Consider the following 20549-nt stretch of genomic DNA (forward strand, 5'->3'; position numbering starts at 1 on the left):
TGCTCCAAAATTTGCAGTCTCAAAACCTAAGTACAGTGCTATAATTTTAACAGGAGTCACAGAGCAGTTGATATCACTCCCTCCAGCTTCTGGGTTTTAGCTTTAAATACAAGTATAACAAATTAGATAGATTCAAACATTGAAGTTTTCCAGATCCATTGCCTAGAAGTGCTGAGCCCTTTTCTGTTACGCTTGTTCTTCCCTGTATCTTTTCAGCATCAGTTATGGATTCCGCACACCAGAACTTAAGATCTTAACTTTAAGTAAATGTTATTCTACATAATTGAAACCATTTCAGTAACCCAGTTTGTTTATTCCTCCCCAAACATCCATTTTCTAGCATGCTTCAATAAAACAGAGCTGCAAACCTGATGGGGGAATATAAAGATATACCCAGCTCTTCCAGGAAAATCTGTAATGTTTTATGCCTTGGCAAGATATATCTGTGTCTAGGGCACCCACTACACGCCCACAGTATGTCTTTCCATCATTACAGGCCACTTCAAGCTGGTATCTGAAGTCTTTAAACATTCTGGATTAAGAGAACTGAATGTTTTCTGAAGACCCAAAGGGCTGCAGAATATTTTAGTTCAAATAAAAACAGATTGTGGTGGTTCGCTCCTATGTGTCAAAGCTACTTACGGGCTTGCCTCCCTATTAGCTGATGGAATTCATGAATATTCAAAGTTAATAGCTATTATGTTCTCAGGGCAGACGTATCCACTCCTTTATAAATTATACATGGACTCTTCACAGACAGCTGAGAAAGCCAATTAGCCAAGCAAAATTTGCATATCAATCGAGGAAGAAGTGTCCCGTGTTCAGCTGCTATACAAGAAGCATCTTAGATTCACATTCCACATCTGTGGGTTGGTTTTGTTTGTTTTGTTGGTGGTGGTTTGTTTTTGCTTTTAAGCCTTCCCCTACGGTTGTTAGTTAAAGATATTAAATACCCACCTGGGGGAAACTGAAATGCCCTCAGAGGCAGCCCAGCATCTGTCTGAGCAGCACAAAGCTCAGGGCAGGGGCATCCAGATCCCAGAAACCCGACTGCAAAGGGGAGAGGTTTGTGGCTGCCTGACTCAAACTGCCAGAAGCAGCACAGGGACGCTGGGGCACCCCACTCAGCAGCTCCCAGCCCAACCTAAGGGGCGTCCTCACACTCAGAGGTGGAAAACCAGTGACAGAAAGCACAGCCAGCTTATCCTTCTTACAATTTATCCTTCTGAGCTGTGATCTCCGGCCTTATGGTCCCAGCCTACACATGCCAACCCTTCTCCTGCTCCGTAACGTCTCATTCCCCCCTCGAACCCCATCAGCCAGGGGGAGCAGGGACCAGCCCTGAGTTGTGTGTACTGGCTCAGCACCAGCTCCGATGGTAGCTCCACGTGGGCTGATATGAGGCTATATTTAGGGCATAAGATTCCTGTCGTACCTCTATAACTGCTTTCAGTGACTCACGGTGGGGAAATTAACATCCCTACAGAACCATGAAAGCAGAGGGAAAGATACTTTTGGGAAAACCGCCAACACCCTCTCTCTCCAAGGGGAGTTTAAATTGGCACCAGCATTTCTGTTCATATTGATCTACGCTCCTCCACACTCAGCACCACTATTTAAGTGTGAGGAGGAGCAGAAACAGCACAGATGAGCCGCACGACTGTGAGAGCCATATGGGAAAGCGCTGATCCTTCTCTCTCTAGTATCAGCCTGTATTTATTGCAGTGTCTCTGTTTACAATCCAAGTTTACACAAACTCGGAGTGGGTATTTGCAGTCTACTACGCATGCACAGACCATCAGCTGCTGCGTCTCAGTGGACGTGCAGTAGCATCCACTTACAATTTGAGGCTGTAATTTGGAATATGGCTAGACAAGGTCCTGTTCAAAGTGCCATACCCAGGGCTGCAGGCAGATGTCTGCAGGAGATGGCAGTCCTCTGCAGCAGGAAAAGTATCTGGTCCTTTTTTCCTTCACTCAGCTTGGATAGATCCAGGAGGAGACAGTGTCTGCCCACAAAGCTGCGGTGTAAAAGCCATCTGTCCCGCTTACCCCGTAAACAAAGAAGAAACTTCCCATGCAGCTTGATTAAATGCATATTGAAGGATTACAGCCATTACAATCTGCTGGATATATAAAAGTGAGACCACGGTCATGAAGCACGCGAGCAGCACAACTTGTACAGCACACAGCTCCCCTTCTCACCCCAGCATAGCAGATGACTACAGTCCACACATCCCTCTACAATTAATCTATTTCTCAAGATGGGAATCCAATTCAGCAGCTTTTCTGGAAGCTTGATGCCACATCAGGATGTCTCCTGTTGCAGGGTGCTTTGGGAGGAAGCTCTCACCTCTAGCGTGGCTGTGCACAAGCCCAGATGGGTCAGCACGAAGCCACACAGCAGCCCCAAAGCCACCCCTGTGCCCAGGGGCACATCACTGCAGCAGTCTGTGCACTCTGCCAGCAGGGCCTGGTGCAGCCCCAGATACTCACCTCACTAATATCGCTGGTCATAATGAGCAGACAGAATTAGCAGCTGGCAAAAGCTCTGTGGTTTCATATTCAGCCCTCAAGAAGCAGGAATCCTACAGTGGGAAAAAGTCTCCAAAGCAGCTGAAGCAGTTTTTTTCCCCCCTCTTGTGTGCAGAAATGATGAATAAACTACCACTGTAAGCACAGCTGGTACAAGGCCTCCCACAGCCCTTTGGTCATGTCAGTCATCTGATTGCCTTCACCAAGTGTTTCCATGAGTGAGGACTTTTGGCAGAAGTTTGGCGAGACAAAGCACTTGCACATAATGACAGCTACATGGAACAATATGAATATTTATACACACTGGCATGGGACCACTACACTTCCCATATAATTTCTGCACTGTGTTTAGGCACGCCATTCACTATGGATGATTCCAGCTGAGCAGCTTTATGGCTCATAGAGGCAGCCAACAAACTGAACCACGCTTTGCTCTCCATTTCATGCCAGTGCTGATTCAATGCCTCGGCTACTGCTGAACATTGCCAGTTTCACCCTGATGCTATTACAAGAACCATAGCATTACGCTGCCTGCATGACAAGCTTTACCCACAGCTCTGCTTCCCCATCGCCTTTGCACAAAGCCAGAGGTTTCACTGACATCCTGAAGGACTCATATCAAGGCCAAGAGCCTGGAGACGGAGCTCAGGACTCTGGAGGTTTGTCCATGTGGCACAAACACGCTTTGAACAGGCTCTCTGGGTGCCAAAGCAGCATTTCCAAGAGCTGGGCCAGCTGCAGAGAGGAGACTGAGTAAAGGCACTGTCAAACCTGGTGCTCTACCTGCTGCAACATGCCACAAGATGATAAAATACTTTGCTGCTGTTACTTAATCAACACTGGCAGAGGTGGAGAACCAACAAAACCCAACACGAAACAGTGGAATACAGATATTTCAGGGAATACAGACCAGATGTCTCGAGGGGCTAAGGGATGCAAACAGGCACAGCACTGGAGAGCTGCAGGTCTACCCAAGGAAACCAGCCCAGGAGAGGTAACCTTACAGACCTATTTGTAGTATTACCGAGCTTTGTGCTACCTGGAGTATTTTCCTTTATAGAACAGGAATCAGCAGAGAAATGTTCCTAAGCCACAGGCCACCTGTGTGCCTGACGGGTGCAACACCTGCAGTTAGGGGGGGGACCCTGAAGACCCACATCCTGCCAGAGCTCAGCCATGAAGCCCCAACCCAGAGGACTAGCCAGAGATACTCCCATGGAAGACATTGTTATTTAACAAAAAAAGCCATCACAAATACTGCTGCACCCACAGACTGCCAGCAGCAACAGCAGAAGGAACCTGGGCAGGGAATTTGCAGCCTGCCATCTAAGTAACACCTTCCCAGTTACACCTGTGGCCTTGCACAATCAATACCAATTATATCCACCTTCAGTCCACAAGTGAGGAGTGAAGTGGTGATAATGACGATGATGTAACAAACATTAATTCTGGGCACATCAGTAATCTGAACTCACTCGTGTGCTTTGAAGGCATTAGGATGGATGTGCTCTGAAGCCAGATGCAGCACAGAGGCTGGAATGGCTGTGCAAACAGCTCAGACCAGAGCCCCTAGAAGTTAATTAAAACATCAAATGCTTCTGGATCAGTGCTCCATAAAAACACTTGTCAGCACACATTCACAAGAACTCCCAAAACAGACCGCAGTGACAGCTGTACAGGGCAATAAATATGTTAAACAAGGCAGTGTTATAACCTCCCCTGGCCTAGGGGATACTAATGAGAACTTCTGGACATTTTCCTCATTTTTTGGCTAGTCTCACTGTGGCAGTTTAGGACCCGACTGATTTGCCACTCCTCAAGGCAGAACGTGCCCACGGTCAGCCAAACAACAACTTGGGAGCACTGGACACAGCATGAGCAGTTCTGCAGGGTGGCTGCTGCTAGAAGAGCTTGTGCACCACCTGTACTCAGCATGGCCCCAGCTGGGGCAGGTCTCACTACCAGGGAGGGATCTGAACACTTGGGCAGTCACCTCTGCAGCACTGCTGGTATCTCAAGAGCACAGTTTATCATTTACTCTCACAGTACCTTCAGGGCCCATTACCAGGAGCCCTTTGCAAGAAGATTTTAAATGCTTCTGACATGCAGGGAAACGAACCAGAGCTTAGCAAGACCCCAAGCAGCGCATCAGGCTGTGAGGAAGACCTCTCTGTTCTTTATGCCCCATGGAGAGGCTGGGTGATCGGCACCAACCAGGCACCTGCTGGTGCACAGAGCAACTCCCTGCAAGCCTGCTAAAAAGAGGACACCATACAGTGTCCCCCCCCTTATTTCCCAGCCTCTTTCTTGAAACTTTTCCCCAAAGATTTCACAGAGACAGAAATCCAACCAAAAAACAAAGTGGGCTGAGTCTGACCACTGAGAAGAAAGCTTGTACAAAGACATCCAGACAGCATGATGGCCTAAGTCCTGCATACCCAGAAATGAAACAAGTTTCCTTTAACTGTCAGACATTGCTACACAAAACTGATTTAAGTCACAATTCAGACAAATCAGGAGTGTTTTTTCCCCCTCAGTTGCTAATCCAACTACATACTCAGCTGAGGAATCAAATGCATCATCATCACAAGTGTACCAATGGACAACTGCATGATATGATGAAACAACATCCAACAAAAAGTTTACCAGCTAGGTCTGGCTCTCAAAACAAAAGCTTTAAACCAAGAAAATAAAATGAAGACTGAAAGGAGGCAAAAAAAATCAAACCTTGTGCTCCATATTAAAGTCTCAGAGCCCCATTGTCCCTCAGATCCTTTGCTTTTTGTTCCACACCAAAACCCAACTTATTGCCTTCCCTTCTCAGCAGGGGAGATGATTGATGCAAGATCCACACAGGCCTGTGTCAAATCCAAAGGCATTAAACATACAGAAGGGTGCTTTACCTATAACAATGCAAATTACATCAGCTGTAAGCTATCAAAAAAGCTAATTTCAAACAACAGTAATTTAACAGTTATTCCAAGGAGCACTAGTGGCTATATTTGTTTTCTTTCTGATATTGCAATAGCAAACCATGCATGAAGTTTATTAAGCCATGCTAATTGTATTTCTGTTCTAGTACACTTTAGCCATATGGAGAATCTGGCAGGTGCTCAAAAGACAAAATTGTTATTTGGGGAAAAAATATCCTGAAAAGCTTCAACTGCCTCAAATGTTAATTCCTTCAAAGTGAATAATGCATAATCAAAACGTCAGCTGGGATGCGGTACAACATGTTGCAATCCATTGGAGAAAGGTAATTTGCAAACCCCGAGGAGAAGCGTGTACCAAAACCCAGCACAGTTCGTGTAAAACATTTGCCATTAACACTGGAGTGCATGCTCACCAATTAGGAGAGATCCCACAGCTCAGGCTTAGGCACGTGCAATTCAGCGAAGTGCCAAGCAGCACCAGGATGCTCCACGCCTTACAGAGCAGGTACCTACCATCAGATCCCTTAAAAAGGGAGTGCAAGAGGCTGGGAAGTTGTGTGCAGCAAGTAGGTAATTGGGGACAGAGGTAGCTGAAGCCTCAGGGAGTTCCTTCGCAGAACTGCAGAAGATACTCAAAGGGAAGAAAGGTTGGAGTTACTGAAGCCTTTTCCATGGACATCCACACAACCAGTTCATGTGCAAGAACAAAGCCCTGGGAGACAGCCTTCCCCCACGCAGAGCCCCCTGAATGTTGCATGCAACTAATGTTTCAGGTGGAAAATTCTCATTGAGCTACTATTCACAAGGGAAATCTCAGAATTACAGCGACAAAGGCTGACAATTTAAAGTTCATCGCTATAAACTATCCCTGTTAAACTTCTCAGACCCTTTAAGCTGTATAACAAATATCACTATACAAGATTAAAATTTCATAATCACTTGCATGCCTTGCTGATTTTTTATTTAAACATTTTTATTTCATCAAGAGAAGACAACGTCAATAAATTAAGTCCAAGAAGAATTTTATGTGCTATAATTTTTTTTCCATCCTCACACTGCTCTTGTGCTGCTAATAATTCATGCCATTATTTGAAAGAGCGACTTTCAGTAAGGTTAGCCATAAAACAAGTCCCTGCTGATAGCACTGTGATGCAATCCAGATATTTATGAATAAGGATGTTTTACTTTATTAGTCCCTTCTATGCTAAGGAATAAAAATTTAACAACTTGCTGCTGAGAAGGAAGATACAAGACTACAAAACCAAGACATGTAGAATACAGTTCATAGGAGCAACATGAGATAGTTTGTATTTCTAAATATTTAAAATACTGATTGTGGATTAAGAGTTTGTTTGGATGATTCTCAGTTTTTTCATTACCTTGCTCTGATCACCCTAACAGCAGAATAATCACAGTATTATGTATTTCTTCATAACTCCCGGATTACCTAAAGTGACTTAAGAACAACCCAGTATGTACAAAACACCCCAGAATAATTTGTCATCAAAGAGGGCTCGAGGAAAAAATAATGGCACTGTCTGCCCATATGAAGTGTTTTAAACAATGCTTTAGGATAAATCCTTTAAGGAACACAGGTAGGCAGTACCAGGGCCTTTACTTGAGGGGAAGCTCTAGGACAAGATGCTCTGAAAGATGCAGCTTGAGAAGTATTTTACTCCAACATAATCTTCACAAACTAAAGCAAGCCAGTCCTGTGGAGACCTAGTCTTAAGCATCAGGTCTGTCACAAATTGCAGTAAACCACTAAAAATACAAGTGGACAGAATGACAAGTCATACGTTTGAACTACACTGGCATCAGCAGTTTTTAACGCAAGCAGTCATCTCAGAAAAGCAGCCAAGAGAGTACCAAATCTCTTGTTTCACATGGCTCACATGCTGTACATGAGTAAGGGGTTCAGCTGACTTCAGCACAAATTTGTGAGAGGCCACTGGACAAAGCACAGTTGGTCCTGAATACAGTTACACTCCAAAGAAGCTGAAAAACCCGCATTTCTCCTGCTGGATTGAGCTGCCTTCCCAATGCAAAGTGCTCTAGGCAATACTTTCACAAAGCTCGAGCGATTCTCACAAAACCCAGATGGCACGATCCCTCTCCCAGGAAAAGCTGGCATTTGCTATGCAGTGAGAAGTGTTAGAGGGCAAACAAGCCCCCTGCCTGGGCCTGACACATCTTCCCTCCGTCAAAACAAACCCTTCACATAGCTTGCTGAAAACCAGCAGGAGAAATGTTAAGAAAAAATCAGATATCATCACACAGGCTCTCCCACCTAAGCTACATGGGAAGCTCCCGTGACTCATTTCTTCAGTCACGCAGCAGAGGAGGGAGCAGGAATAATTTCCATGCCATGGCTGTTTATTCCAACAAAGTCCCATTTTCAGCATTATTCCATTTTCAGCACTAAAAGGAAACCCGTCTGTCCACAGAACAGCCAGGTTTGCCTGCAGTGAGCTAATTCACATGCTGAGCATCTCCATGGGTGCAAGGGAGAAGGATTTGCAACCTGAACCACCAAGCATCTCCCGCTATTTTGTCTCATTTAATCTTTTTGCAGTCATTTTGCTGCTTTTCCTGATTTCATGCTGTTCCCTGAGCCCACACTGCAGCACCCTGGGCACTGTGCTCCACCTCCCACCCACTGGCCTCACCAAGGTGAGGGACTGCCCCAAGCCACCCCCTTCCATGTGCTCCCCTCTTTATCCCCCAACTAACAGGCTCAAGCCAGAGCTGGGTTTACAGCACCAGGTTCTTGCAAGTGGGAAAGGTGAGCTCTAATGAGGGAGAAGCAGGAACAGTTTGCAAACAGCAATTACCAAATATGTTTCCTCCTGAAGATTAAAAAGTGTTTTTTTTAAATAATGAATACACCTGGGTTTGTGCATTCAGTTGAGCCTTAAAACTTTAAGAATCCAATTAGCCTCATTTCCTCAAAGATTTTTTCTTTATAAACGTAGCTTATATGGTCTAGAGTCTGAATTTGTCACCTGCAACGCTGTGAACTCCAGGAACTGGCAGAGGAAGCACTGCAAAAAAAACACATTAAATCAAACATCTTTTCAATACCTTATTTCTGGTTGACTGCCCTTGGAAACACAAAGTAAAGAGGAAAGAAAAGCAAGAAAGTGATGTGTCCACCCTTATTAGTGGAACACATCAGTATTTCCTCTCCTGTTCAGCTCTCATTGCTGTTTGCATTTTAATTAGCTTTGCATGGTTAATTGGATGATCAATGAGGCAGAGAACTACATAACATCCTGATCAACAGGGATGCTAACCCTGGGTTTATCTGAGAACACAGGTGCTGAAAAATTTGCCTGCTATCACTACAGTAAGACCTACAGGCAGCCTTTACGTGATGTAGGATGAAGCACAAAGAACAGCTTGAGGCATGTCCTGTGCCCTACACACATAGTGGTGCCACACATCTTATCCTGAGGCCTCAAGGTCTTGCAATAGCCCATGCTTATGACAGGCCCATGGCATCACAATCTGGGCGTGCTGAGGAAGGCATTGCACATTTGTGACACTGAGATGCAGACCTGGCTGAAATAACTCCATCTTTTCCCTTCCTCTGCAACAGGAATGTCTGTGCTGAATTTTTCCTTAAGAAAAACCAAAACACTTCTCGATGATTAAACTCCTTGTAGAAGGACCAATGGGGAAAAAATGCAGAACAAAATATGTCACTGCTGGTTTACACTAACTTCATTTTTGTATCACAAGGGCATGATCCTTCCCTGCTGAACCCAGCTTAAGCTGGAGGCAGCCTTTAAGCCACCACTTCCAAGCCAAGTATCCACGAGCTAGCTGTGCAGCACACGAGTGGATGTGAATTGTCTTCCTTCGCTGGGCTGATTCAGGGGTTAAGTATAACAGGGCAACATGGCCTTCATTTAGACATAGCTCTCCAGCATTAATAGCATTTCTCAAAAGTATTTTGTTGACTCTTTCTACTTTTCACTGACCCTCAGTCATATTTTTCAGCTGCCTTCCCCCTTGCCACTGCCCCATTTCCTTCCTCAGTTTTCAACTAAATCCAACCCATTGACGTAATTCAGGCATTCAGAGGGCAAAACAAAACCCACCCTTGATCTTGGTCCAGAAGCTGTTATAATCAAGTTGAGGTCAAGTTATCAGGCCTGCTTGGCTAGCCAAAGGGCCACAGGGAAGGGGCACCCAAGTGCTGAGCAGCTCAGAAGAGAAATACAGCTCCTTACACCCCAGCTGGCTCTGTCCTAGTATCAGAGGGCCTCAGCAGCTGCCAACACTGCAGCTTTATCAGTCTAATATAGCAAAGCAGGATTTTGCTTGTGCAGTGCTTGTATAGATGAGTAAAGTTAAGATCTTTAGTGTATCTCACCTCAAAAACCTCTGTCTGAATTGGCCTTTAAGGTAAGCTCTCCATTTCCAGATGATTGTCCCTTCATCTAAAGAGAAAGTATGCTCAGGCTCACCATTTAATGCTTGAAAGATCATCATCACCACAGCTGTAATCCAAACTGCTGCCAGGTCTCTGCCTGTGTTTTGCAGTTTTGAACTTCCAGCATCTACCTCCAGACAGACAGATCCCTGGTCTTAACATCAACACTTCTCTACTCAGAACAGGAAATCAGCTGCTAGAGAACAAAAGCTCAAGATATCTGCTGAGGAAAACACCAGGGAGCAAGAAGAGCAGTAGCTGGTGTTAAAAGCAAATGAAAAAAATGTAGTTTAGTAGTTAGAAAGGCACATCCAATCCACGTTGTACTATACTTCCCCACCTATAGAGAATCAGTGTAAGATTGTTTTTGAATATTTTTTTTGAGTAGGGTTACATGTGCAAAGCTGTTTATAAAACAATGGTTCATTACAGGAGCATTTCAGTGCTCCCAGATCTCCAGTATGACTTGCAGGTCATCTAAAGTTGCAGTGTTTTCTGCCTTTATCTGTCATCCTTTGCTTAGCTACGTTTACTTACCCAATGCAACACCAGCAGAAATATTAGCCTTCAAAAACCCATGAAGTGGAAAACCAGGCATGTATTTAGGCAATTGCATTTTACTCAATACAGTTGCAAAATAAGCCATGTGATTTCCATCTGCTTGCTGTTACTGACAGTTAACACTGGCCAGATGTTAGAGCAGATCTTTTCTGCATCTGGTAGATTGAATCCCACTCCACCCAGATGTGAACCAAGGCCCTAACCAGGGCACCAGCACCTCTCTGGCCAAAAAGAGGGCTGACAGTAGGTGGGCTGAGCTCCTCTCAGCTGAAAAGAGATCTTTAGGAATTGCATGTAGTTTTCACAGATAATAATTCAGAATTTCATAGATTAGGAAATTAAGCCCCAAGGAATAATGCTCTCATCCAAAAGGCCAAGGAAAAGTCTAGTTCCTCCTATGATATGTCCGAGGAGCATCTTTCAGTTACTTTACTGAATCTGCTTAAACTAACAAGCCAAGATGCACATTGAGCATGCCATTAGCTGTCCATGTTACAACCCTGAGGATGCTTGCCAATATCCATTCAGAATAAAAGTCAGTAAATGCAGCTTTCAGGCATGTCTGTCTGCATTTTAGCATGGCTTTTCAACTGGGTTGCACTACCATGCGGAGGTAATAGACTGGAAAAAGTGTGTTTTTGTGTCTCAGGACAAAACAGCACCTTCAGCAAACCCAGCCACTCAAGGGGCTAAGGGGCAGAGGCCCCAAGCAGCATACACTGCCCTCAGCTCTGAAGCCCAGCTTGCATTAAAAGCCATCCCTCTTGCAGCTGAGCACCCACAGAACAAGTTGTTCAGTTATTCTCCAGGAACACACCGCAACCTTGGGAAGAGCTGCACACTTGCAGTGACTGCAGCTGACAAGCCATTACTAATTAACATCTGTTTTTTACTTTGCTGTGTTTTTAGTGCAGAAGCACCTGGCTCCCCCAGGTCACAGCAGGGCTAGAGGCTCACACTGGTTGGGGTAAGCAGCCTGTGGGACTAACCCTCAGGCACAGAAAGGTCACAACAGCATCTCCTTCCTCCTGCCTTGCCAGCTGATCTTGCCACAGCTCTGCTCATCATCTGCTTGCCCAGGCCAGACTAATTCCAACCTGGTGTAACATGTAGGAAGCTAGTCCCTGCTGCACCCCTTACCCCAGCTCCAACCCAGATGGCACTGAAAGGGCAGAGTCTTTGCCAGGGCAGTTTTCACTTGGGATTTCACTTTTATTCAAAATAAAATCAGTATTAATGTGATGCTAATTAGTATAGAGCTTTGGGTTCACATCACACAACTTTTCACTCTCTGAAAGCAATTTATCTCCCATTCACACCATTGCTGAAACTGGAAAAAATAGGAGGGAATGCTGGAAATGCCCAGATAACTCCCTCAGCTCTGTCTCCATGCATTTCACAGATGTGTAATAAGGCTGTAATTATCACTAGAAATAGGTTATCCACCAAGAGAGGATTAGGTCTTTACCAATGATTACAGATAGATCTACCTACCTATCAATATGTATTTAGACAGAAAGCCTCTGGAGACTATTTCATTAGCGCTCACTGGAGCTGTACATAACACTGCTGATATTGCTGGCCATACTCATTGTGCTGGGAGACCACATTAGTCAGGCACCAAGGGACTGCTGCTGTTTTCACAGGCTTAAGAAAATCCTTTTTCTAGTGTTTCTCTGCAGGATTTAACCTCTCTAGCCATCTATTAAAGACTAGCTCTATGGGAGCAGAAATCGAGCATCCAGCTCCCGCACCAGCCTGACGTCTGCAGCAGCGGCCTGGTGTGAATATAGGCCATGGGGAAGGTCCTTACTCTAATGTACATTCTGGAGCTTACAGCCATTTGCTCTTCCTCCTGCCCTCCAGGGCCTTTTTCCACAATACCTTACTCCATGAGGCTCAGTGGTAACACTGGGGTTATGCTCCAAGGTATGTTATTAAGCACCGAGCCATCTCTTTCCAAATTTCACTTGTATCTCAAGAGGCAGGATGTGGGTTCTGCTGGCTGGCATCAGAAACCTCACTTACCTCACGTACAAAGGAGGAGCCTCTTCAGTTCTGCCTCTTCACTGCCCACAGTACGTCTTGCTGAATGGAAGCAGGCGTTTCTTCAGCTTTAACAACCAGATTTGATGCCTAAAGATGAGCCCTGAGCCTGTTTTGATGACATCTGTGACACCGTGCTTTCAGAGAGGCAATCGGTCCACAGGGTTTAGTCCATGAAGGTAAGAAGTGGCAGAGTTCACTGAAAACTGGGGGTCATTGGCATGGTCCTCCAGGCTGAGGAGGCCTGTAGACATAATCGAGGCTTCAGATACCTCCTGGGCTCGCTCTAGGCCACCTCCTGATCCCAGCTTTGCCTTGAGGCTCCATATTTGAGACAATTTTCCACATGCCACACTGTACATTTTTCCCTGTTCCACACCTAAACTTTAAGGACTGCAACTGGCACCAGTCCAGTCCAGCTTTGCATCTGGCCTTCACTCCGCACTTGTAAAGCATGGATATTCTGCTCACACAGGAGAAGTTTAGACACCAAAAAGAACAGGAGGCATTAAATATCTTCAGCAGATTGCCACAGTAGTGCACTCCAAGTCATCCTTCAAAAGGGATGATAGCAGCTGGCTTCCCCGGAGTGCCATGGAGCTCCTCACGCGAGCACTTTGTGCTCTGCAGGGCTTGTTTACAAGAGCTTTGCTTTTAGCCTACAGCTTCCATTAAAAGAGGTTAAGAAGATATTTGTCTGAAGTTCAGTTTTCAAAACCACAGACAGCCAACCCATTCTAGCCACTATAATAAACTACAGTGGTTTAAAAGGAAAGAAGGATTATTATTTTTTAAAGCCATAAGACAGCCAAACAAAGAAAAGCAGTAAGTTTTTCCCAAGTAATATTCCATCTTGCCAATAAGACAACAGGGGTCGATTTGAAGGAAACAGCAGGCAGTGGCTTTCTCTCCTAGAGGCCTTTACTTGCCAGGCAGACAGGGCTGACACGGCAATGGGTCCCAGAGGTGGCTTAAAGAGCAACGGCCATGAGAAAGAAGCAGGCTTTCGGAGAGAAGTGGAAGAGTCTTCCCAAGAGATGGGAAAAAATAGATTATGCACTATCATTAGCAGTGGATACAGACTGAAAGGGAATACAAAATGCTAATAATCATACCACAAACGTTCTTTTAAGACACGATCAGAACATATCCTCATATTTATAAAGGCAGATGCACGCTGGAGTTACATAACATGTCTATCCACAAAGTTTTCTTAACATCTACATGCCTCACCACCAAGTAAATCTGTCCAGCTGGTTTGACAGACCCACATACACCCCACTAAATAAGTGTTAGGTATTTATTGACCCATACAGCAGAAATATACCTTTACCATGACACCAGGATGCACTGCAAATGATGCAGCACTCTGATGGAAGAAAACCTGTTTTAAACTGAAAAATGCCCTAAGTTTTTATGATGATTAGGTGCTAGCACCACTTTCTGCCTCTCGAGGAGGGAAAGTAGTAATTAGCAGCCAGCTGAACTCCCTGCTACATGAAGAGTGCTCCCACACTCCTGTCAGCTATGACAGCACCCAGCACTCTGTGGGCAGCACCTTTTTTTTCCCCCCTTTGCTAAACAGCAACTGAAAGGCACTGCTTTCACCAGCCTGCCTGTCCTGGCATGGGCAAGGCTCACGTAGATTAAAACTGCAAGGCTTAAACCAAGGAGCTCCTTCGGAGCAATCCCCAGAGCAGTTTGGTGCTGGTGGCCACCAGTCTCAGTGCTTACCTGCGAAATCTGGGCAGATCAGCCCATGGGATCACATCCGGCCAGAGCCTCTCTGCCAGCAACCACCACCACCTTCTCTCTTGCCAAGTGCAGCACAGCAACTTTAAAATCAAGCCACAGGAATGCTGTCCTTCCCCTTGGGTGACAGCTCTGTGCCCTGCAGTCATGGGGTAGCTGCCCCCTACCTCAAGAACCAGCAAAAGCAGAGCAGGGGCCAGTCTGCCCCCACAGATTTCAGCAATCAAGTTTCAGCCAACTTCAGTAATGACAGAATGGATTTTTCCCGGTCAGTTTTTTTTCCTCCAGTTGAAATGGGTGTCAATTTGACTTGTCAGTTTTAATTAGCATTTACATTATGTTCTGCTCTGAAGAAGTTGCTCTGTTTTGACAAACAAGGGGGAAGTCTAATACATTACTCAAGCCTAGAATTTCGGATGTCAACATGAAAGGCAAAACTAATTAAGATGCTTCACAGGAGAACACTGCTTCCCAGACAGTCACTGACATGATGGTTTAGACAGGCATTCTGTACATGTGGATGTGTACAAACTCCTCCAAACAGGAAGGGGTTCGTAGATGAAAACTGACATCAATTAGTCCTAGCAATGGAAGAGACTCCAAGACCTGCAGCTAAGTTCAAGACTAATAATACTAGATGTTGTCTAGTAATACTAGATGTTGTAGAAGAATCAATCCATCTTTCAAATAAGAAATCATAGCAACTCCGGATAAAGATTCACAGAAAGCATTATCAGCAGCTAATGAATGGAGAACCAACATAAGCACAGACTCTGGAGCAAATTTGGTTCTTATCTCCTGCGGTAGTCAAACAGTACTATAAACAGATGTACCTCCAGGGACACCAATGGAAACATAAGCATCTTTTTTTTTTTACACAAAATTGGACTTATTAGACATCTCAATTGACTGAAGCAAGCTGACAGTTTCCTCCCTGTTTTTTTTAACCCATCTAACTTCACCAGACTTGCAGGCAAATGGTGCAGCACCGAGGGCAAACCCATATGCAAATGCAAGTTATTTTGTTCAGTGCCATCCCTAACACTGCCAAGTACCATTACAAGTGCAATTGACACAACTCAGTGACACTTCCAGTGATGCTACTCATGAAAACACTTCACAGTTCCTCACAGGACATCTCCAACCCTTTGAGAAGGCCCTCAGTTCTTGGCAGGAAGAGACTCAAAGTCAGGAGCCATCTTCAGTCCTAGAGCAATATTCACGAGTTGGGTTTGGTTTGCTTTTCCACTGGTCATAACTTGTTTAGATGACACTGATGCTTTCACACTGGATGAAACACATGGCAGCTGTGCAAAACAGAAAGAGGACACACTCCCAAGAAGCATGTTATTTCTCTCAGCTATTTACTCATTTTACAGGCGAGTTTAGAGACTCTTGGGAGTCAAGGTTTGCAATGGAAGTACCAACCGGCCTTGGATTACAGCAGTGCGAGCACTGCAGCTCTAGTAACTCACCAAAATCTAAGCTGAACCATGCCATGAAAGGGACATTTCAGAAAGAGGATTTTTTTTTTTTTGGACAATAGCTGTGACCAGAATCAGATTAGCAAAAAAAATGTTTTAGGAATCTCAGCACATTTCATTCTTTCCTCCAGACTCCTTAGACCCCATTTCCTACCACTAGGCTCTAAAGTGCATTTTTCCCCAAGAAGAGACCTAAAAATACACCTCAGATGAGCACTGCCCTGGGTTTGGCTGGCTGCCAGAGCTTCATTTGCAGACTTTCCCAAGCTGTGCTATGGACTGCACAGGACTTGGTGGCAGAAGCACATCCCATGGGCCAAGCCATCAGCCCCAAGCCAACATGACAGTGCTGCTGGCACAAGTGACTGCAGGGCTCTGGACTGACCGAGCACATAGAGACCTCATGACCAGGGAGGAATCGCTGTTCATCTGCAGCTTTGCAGAGTTTACTGGTGTAACTTGTCCCTTTTGACTTATACCTCCACTGTTAGCAGAAGAGAGGGTGTAAAACAATACCTTCAGTTCACCAAATTTAATAGCTGGATGTATCCATCTGGTTATTAGAAATAAGTCAAATGAAATTACACATCCCTTTACAGAAAAAAATCCCATCTTATTATTTGCTGGCATAGCAATAATATTCAGATATCTCAGCTAGAGCCAAAGGCAGGCTCTAACCAAAGATCCCCAGAACCAGCCTAGCACAGTGCTGAGGTGGGACAGGCCTCAGCTCAGGCTCACATTTCTCAGGATCCTTGCCTAACCCACTGGAATATATCATTCCTTGGCCACATCTGAGCACTGAATCACCTGTGTCCCAGTGACAAGGATTTGGGGGAGGCAGGTGTTTAAGGCACACAGCAAAGAGCTGATACAGGCACTGAACTAGCTGCTTGCCTGAACCCAGCTCTAATAAACACCAGGCACAGGTATTTAGGGGGAATTTCAGACAGCTGACTGGTCCTGAAAACAATTAAGTCACTTAGGAAAGTATTGTGACAAATGCTCTAGGTATCTTCCTCAATAAAGAAAACCAACAGGTAATATAACTGAATATTTAACTTCACTGTACCTGTGATCCTGTCTGCAAAACATTTACCCCTAATATATCCTGTCTCATCTACACAAAATCCACCTGCAGTAAGTTACCAGCAGTATGAACTTGGCCTAGCTAATGAATTGAAGAAATGTGCATGGGATTTTACAGTTAATTGTGACAAGCAATGAAATATTCTTCTAGAACAAGTTATGCCTCACTTCGTTAGGTTCTCGCTCTAGCTTAAGATGCACTTTTGCATCTACACTAACACATCAGCTCACACAGCAGCTTGGTGCATCATGTATACATAAATGAAGGATTTCTGACTCCTCTCTCCAAATACAGTCATCCATTAGATTTGAGGATATCCAGTTTAGACTCAAAGTAGGTTTGTAGAGTAAGAAAATGATTTTTTAATACCAGAAAGAATCAGTTCAGTCAGACTGACCTCCAGCATCACAGACTACAGCTCCTGCATTGCTTTCTTAAAAGTTCTGCTGCTTCTGCACATCAGCTCCAACTTAATCCCTAGTCTCAGGCCAGCTAAGCATCTTTTTACCAAAAAATATTATGGATATTATCCATTTTTATCTGAAAATCAACTCCTATAGAAATCTAATATTGGTTGTTTTTAACTAATTACACTGGCAACATTAGATCAGTTCTCATTTACATTTTTTGTTGCCATTAATGTAACTTCAGAAGGCTAAAAGCCCTAACTCCTAACTAATGAAAAAGTCATTCTGGATTGGGATAGTTCATCTCCTGCACTAGTGTTACATCAGTGTAACCACAGCTTTCCATGCAGTTAGCTTTGTTCACTCTGCAGGGAAACAAAGGTCAGCCCTCCAGTTTTCTGCCTACTATTCTTACAGTAGGAGTTTAACCCACAAATCCATATGCATGACCCAATTTTAGGAGGGAGAATTACTCAGCATGGCCAAACAGTACTGCAGCAAATCCAACAATGTTCCATGGCTGCTAATTGTATCCCCCAAAAGAACAGGCTCATTTAAGATACAGAAGACTGCATATACCAGAAATAAACAGTGCACACTAGTACAAACAAAAAAACAGAATAAAGGCAGTCCTATAATTGCAATAAAAGAGCTCAACAAATCTTAAGGGATATTATGAATTAGCTTGGCTGGACTCTAATATGTTACTGATAATTACACATTTAATCAAATTAAGCATGGCACGCAGATCTGGTCTGTCTTTTCTCCCGTTTTTGATTGATGTCAGCCCTTGGTGTGTTACAGACAAAGGATCCTGCTCCTTTCAAGGCTGGGCACATCACAGACCTCATCTGGATACTTGAATGGTGGGCAGTGGCCAGAAACATCCCCAAGTGTCCTGCCAGGATAACCTCCCCATTATCACAGCTGATGCTGACAAGTTACTATCCTCCCAAGCTATTGGGGTTTCCATATCCAACCCATACACAAAGCATTAGTAAGTTACACATATTTCTGCCTTCCATACACCAGGTTCAGGGGAAAATCATCAGCTAGAAGACCAGATCTCAAAACTCAGCTGGCTCTGTTCCTTTAGTGACTGTTTTTCTGTCACATGGTGTTTGGTTGTGTGGTGTTTTATTTTTTTTTCCCCATTATCCACTCCCCTACCTTTCCCAAAGGGCATCAGTTGGAACATCAGAGGACCACAATAGTGCAGCAAGCTGTACACCCAGTCCTGGGATTTGTCCCAGGCCATTAATACAAGGTGTCTGCAAAGCCTTGTCTCAGCTGGCTTATTCAAGTCCTCTCCCCTTCCAGGAATGATGTTCACCTTTGATTTTCATTTCAAAGTTCCTGCTTCAGCAGGGTTAATGAGAAAGAAATCATACAGCAAATTAAGGCTTAATCATTGTGCAATTCCCTTAGATAAATGTTAATTGTCCCATCCTCAGTGCTTTGCAGTGTAATTAATTGTACCTCCATACCAAAGGGAAAAACTATAGCACACTTCATTTCAAGGTCACAAACCATGTGAGATAGAGGCAAGAACAGAAACAAGACCTCCTGACTTGTCACCCCTGCTTAAAGTCCTCTGCTCCAGCTACCAGGCAACATCCTCTCTTCAAGTTTACACAAAACACAGAAAACCAAAGTCAGCGTCAGCTACCAAGTCAAAAGCAATGAGAACAGATGCTGGGAAAAAGGAGCCTTGCACTATTGATCACAGAAAAACTGCAGTTTAAATCCGTGTTTGAAATGTAGTAAGTTTGACATACATTCTTGTATACAAGCTATCTAGGTCATTGCGTGTCCTTGTAATTTTTGTGTGTCCCTGTAATGACTAAAGAAACTATAGACTTAAAGATCCAAATTCTGAACTCAGTTCCAATTTACTCTTCTTTGCTGAGCTATTTATCATCCTAACATCACCATCAAAACAGAAGTGAATTCTACTAGATATATCATTAAAGTATTTAGTAATCAGAACAAGATAGCAACATAATACACAAAACCCAAAAATGCCCCAAAATCATAGCTGCTACTACTCCTTCTGTAATTTAGGCATCTTAATGAAATCGCATCTGGCTGCAAAGTGAAATATGAATGATTTATGCATAATAAATAGTCCATTTAATTAGCAGCAGAAATGTTTAACAGCTAATATTAATTTATGTTTTAACACAGCCAAAACTCTCAGCTGAAAGCTCTGAATCCAGACATTTGTGCTTGGTATTCATTTCACTTGAATGGCTCAAAAAAGCTGAATTTTAAATGTGTCTGCGCAACGAGGAAATCAAGTTGTGACCAAATCATAAGCATTCAGTTTGAAGAAACCTATAGAAACTATCAGGCCAACCCCCCTCCCCCCCCCCGGGGTTGGCCTGATCCACATTCAGGATATTCTATGATTCTATAATTCATCCCAGCCTGTAATAAGTATCATACATTGCAGCCTCAAATTACTGCAGTTCCAGAGAGGTGACATTCATTCCTTACCCAAAGGCTGATTACCATACTCCATGAAGCATGAAGATCAAGAGATCGTTACCCTCCCAGCTGTTATCAATGACTGCCATTCCAGCCCAGCTCAGTGCCTTTTTGAAGAGGTCACCTGCACGTATTAGTAATTCTTCAAATGACAACCCACAAACATGCTCCAAAGCAAGCAATCAGTTACAAGAACTTGCAAGAAAGCCTCGTAGGGCATTGTAACAACTATTCCTTGCTTTCCAAAATTATAGCATCAGAGATTGGAGCAGGGGAAGGGTCTGGCATCTCAAAAGACACTGTCAGTCTGAGCACCAAAAGTTACAGGCAAACTCTTTATTCCCCTTTTGGAATAAAGCCTGCCAAACCCCTCCAGTCTAGAGAGTGGATCAGCAGGGGAGAAGCACCCCATTTTTGAGCTCTTACCAAGCCAGATGCAGGAAGGCACTGAGCAGTGCCCAGCCCTTCCGCAGGGCTGGACTCATACAGCAAGACCTGTCTTGCTTTTCATCTTGCATAAACATCACTTTTTAAACATACTGAGAATAGGATGCCTTCAATTTCTGTATTACCAACCCTTAAATTCTCTTCCTGTGCAGTTCTGGGCCACAAAAACTAAGTTTTCCTTTCCCTATTGGAAAAAAGCAAAGGGAAAACTACTGTATGGCAGCCATGAAAAAGCTCATTTTACGCTCCCCAGTCACTAGGACACAAAGTGCAAATCCCTGCATTCCCTGATTGCATTATCTAGTATTTCCTCAGTAAAAATAAAAAATATCAGCTCTCCTCCACATGCACAGAAAGGACATTT

At 44.1% G+C, this 20549-nt stretch overlaps 1 protein-coding gene across 2 annotated transcripts in view; it reads right to left on the reverse strand.

Annotated features, from left to right (window-relative positions):
* Positions 1 to 20549, reverse strand: part of GPR50 (G protein-coupled receptor 50) — a 119274-nt gene that overhangs the window by 69185 nt on the left and 29540 nt on the right. The gene's annotated exons all lie outside the window — the stretch shown is intronic.

Source organism: Anser anser (assembly GCF_964211835.1).
Source record: "Anser anser genome assembly, chromosome: 13".
NCBI lineage: Eukaryota > Metazoa > Chordata > Aves > Anseriformes > Anatidae > Anser > Anser anser.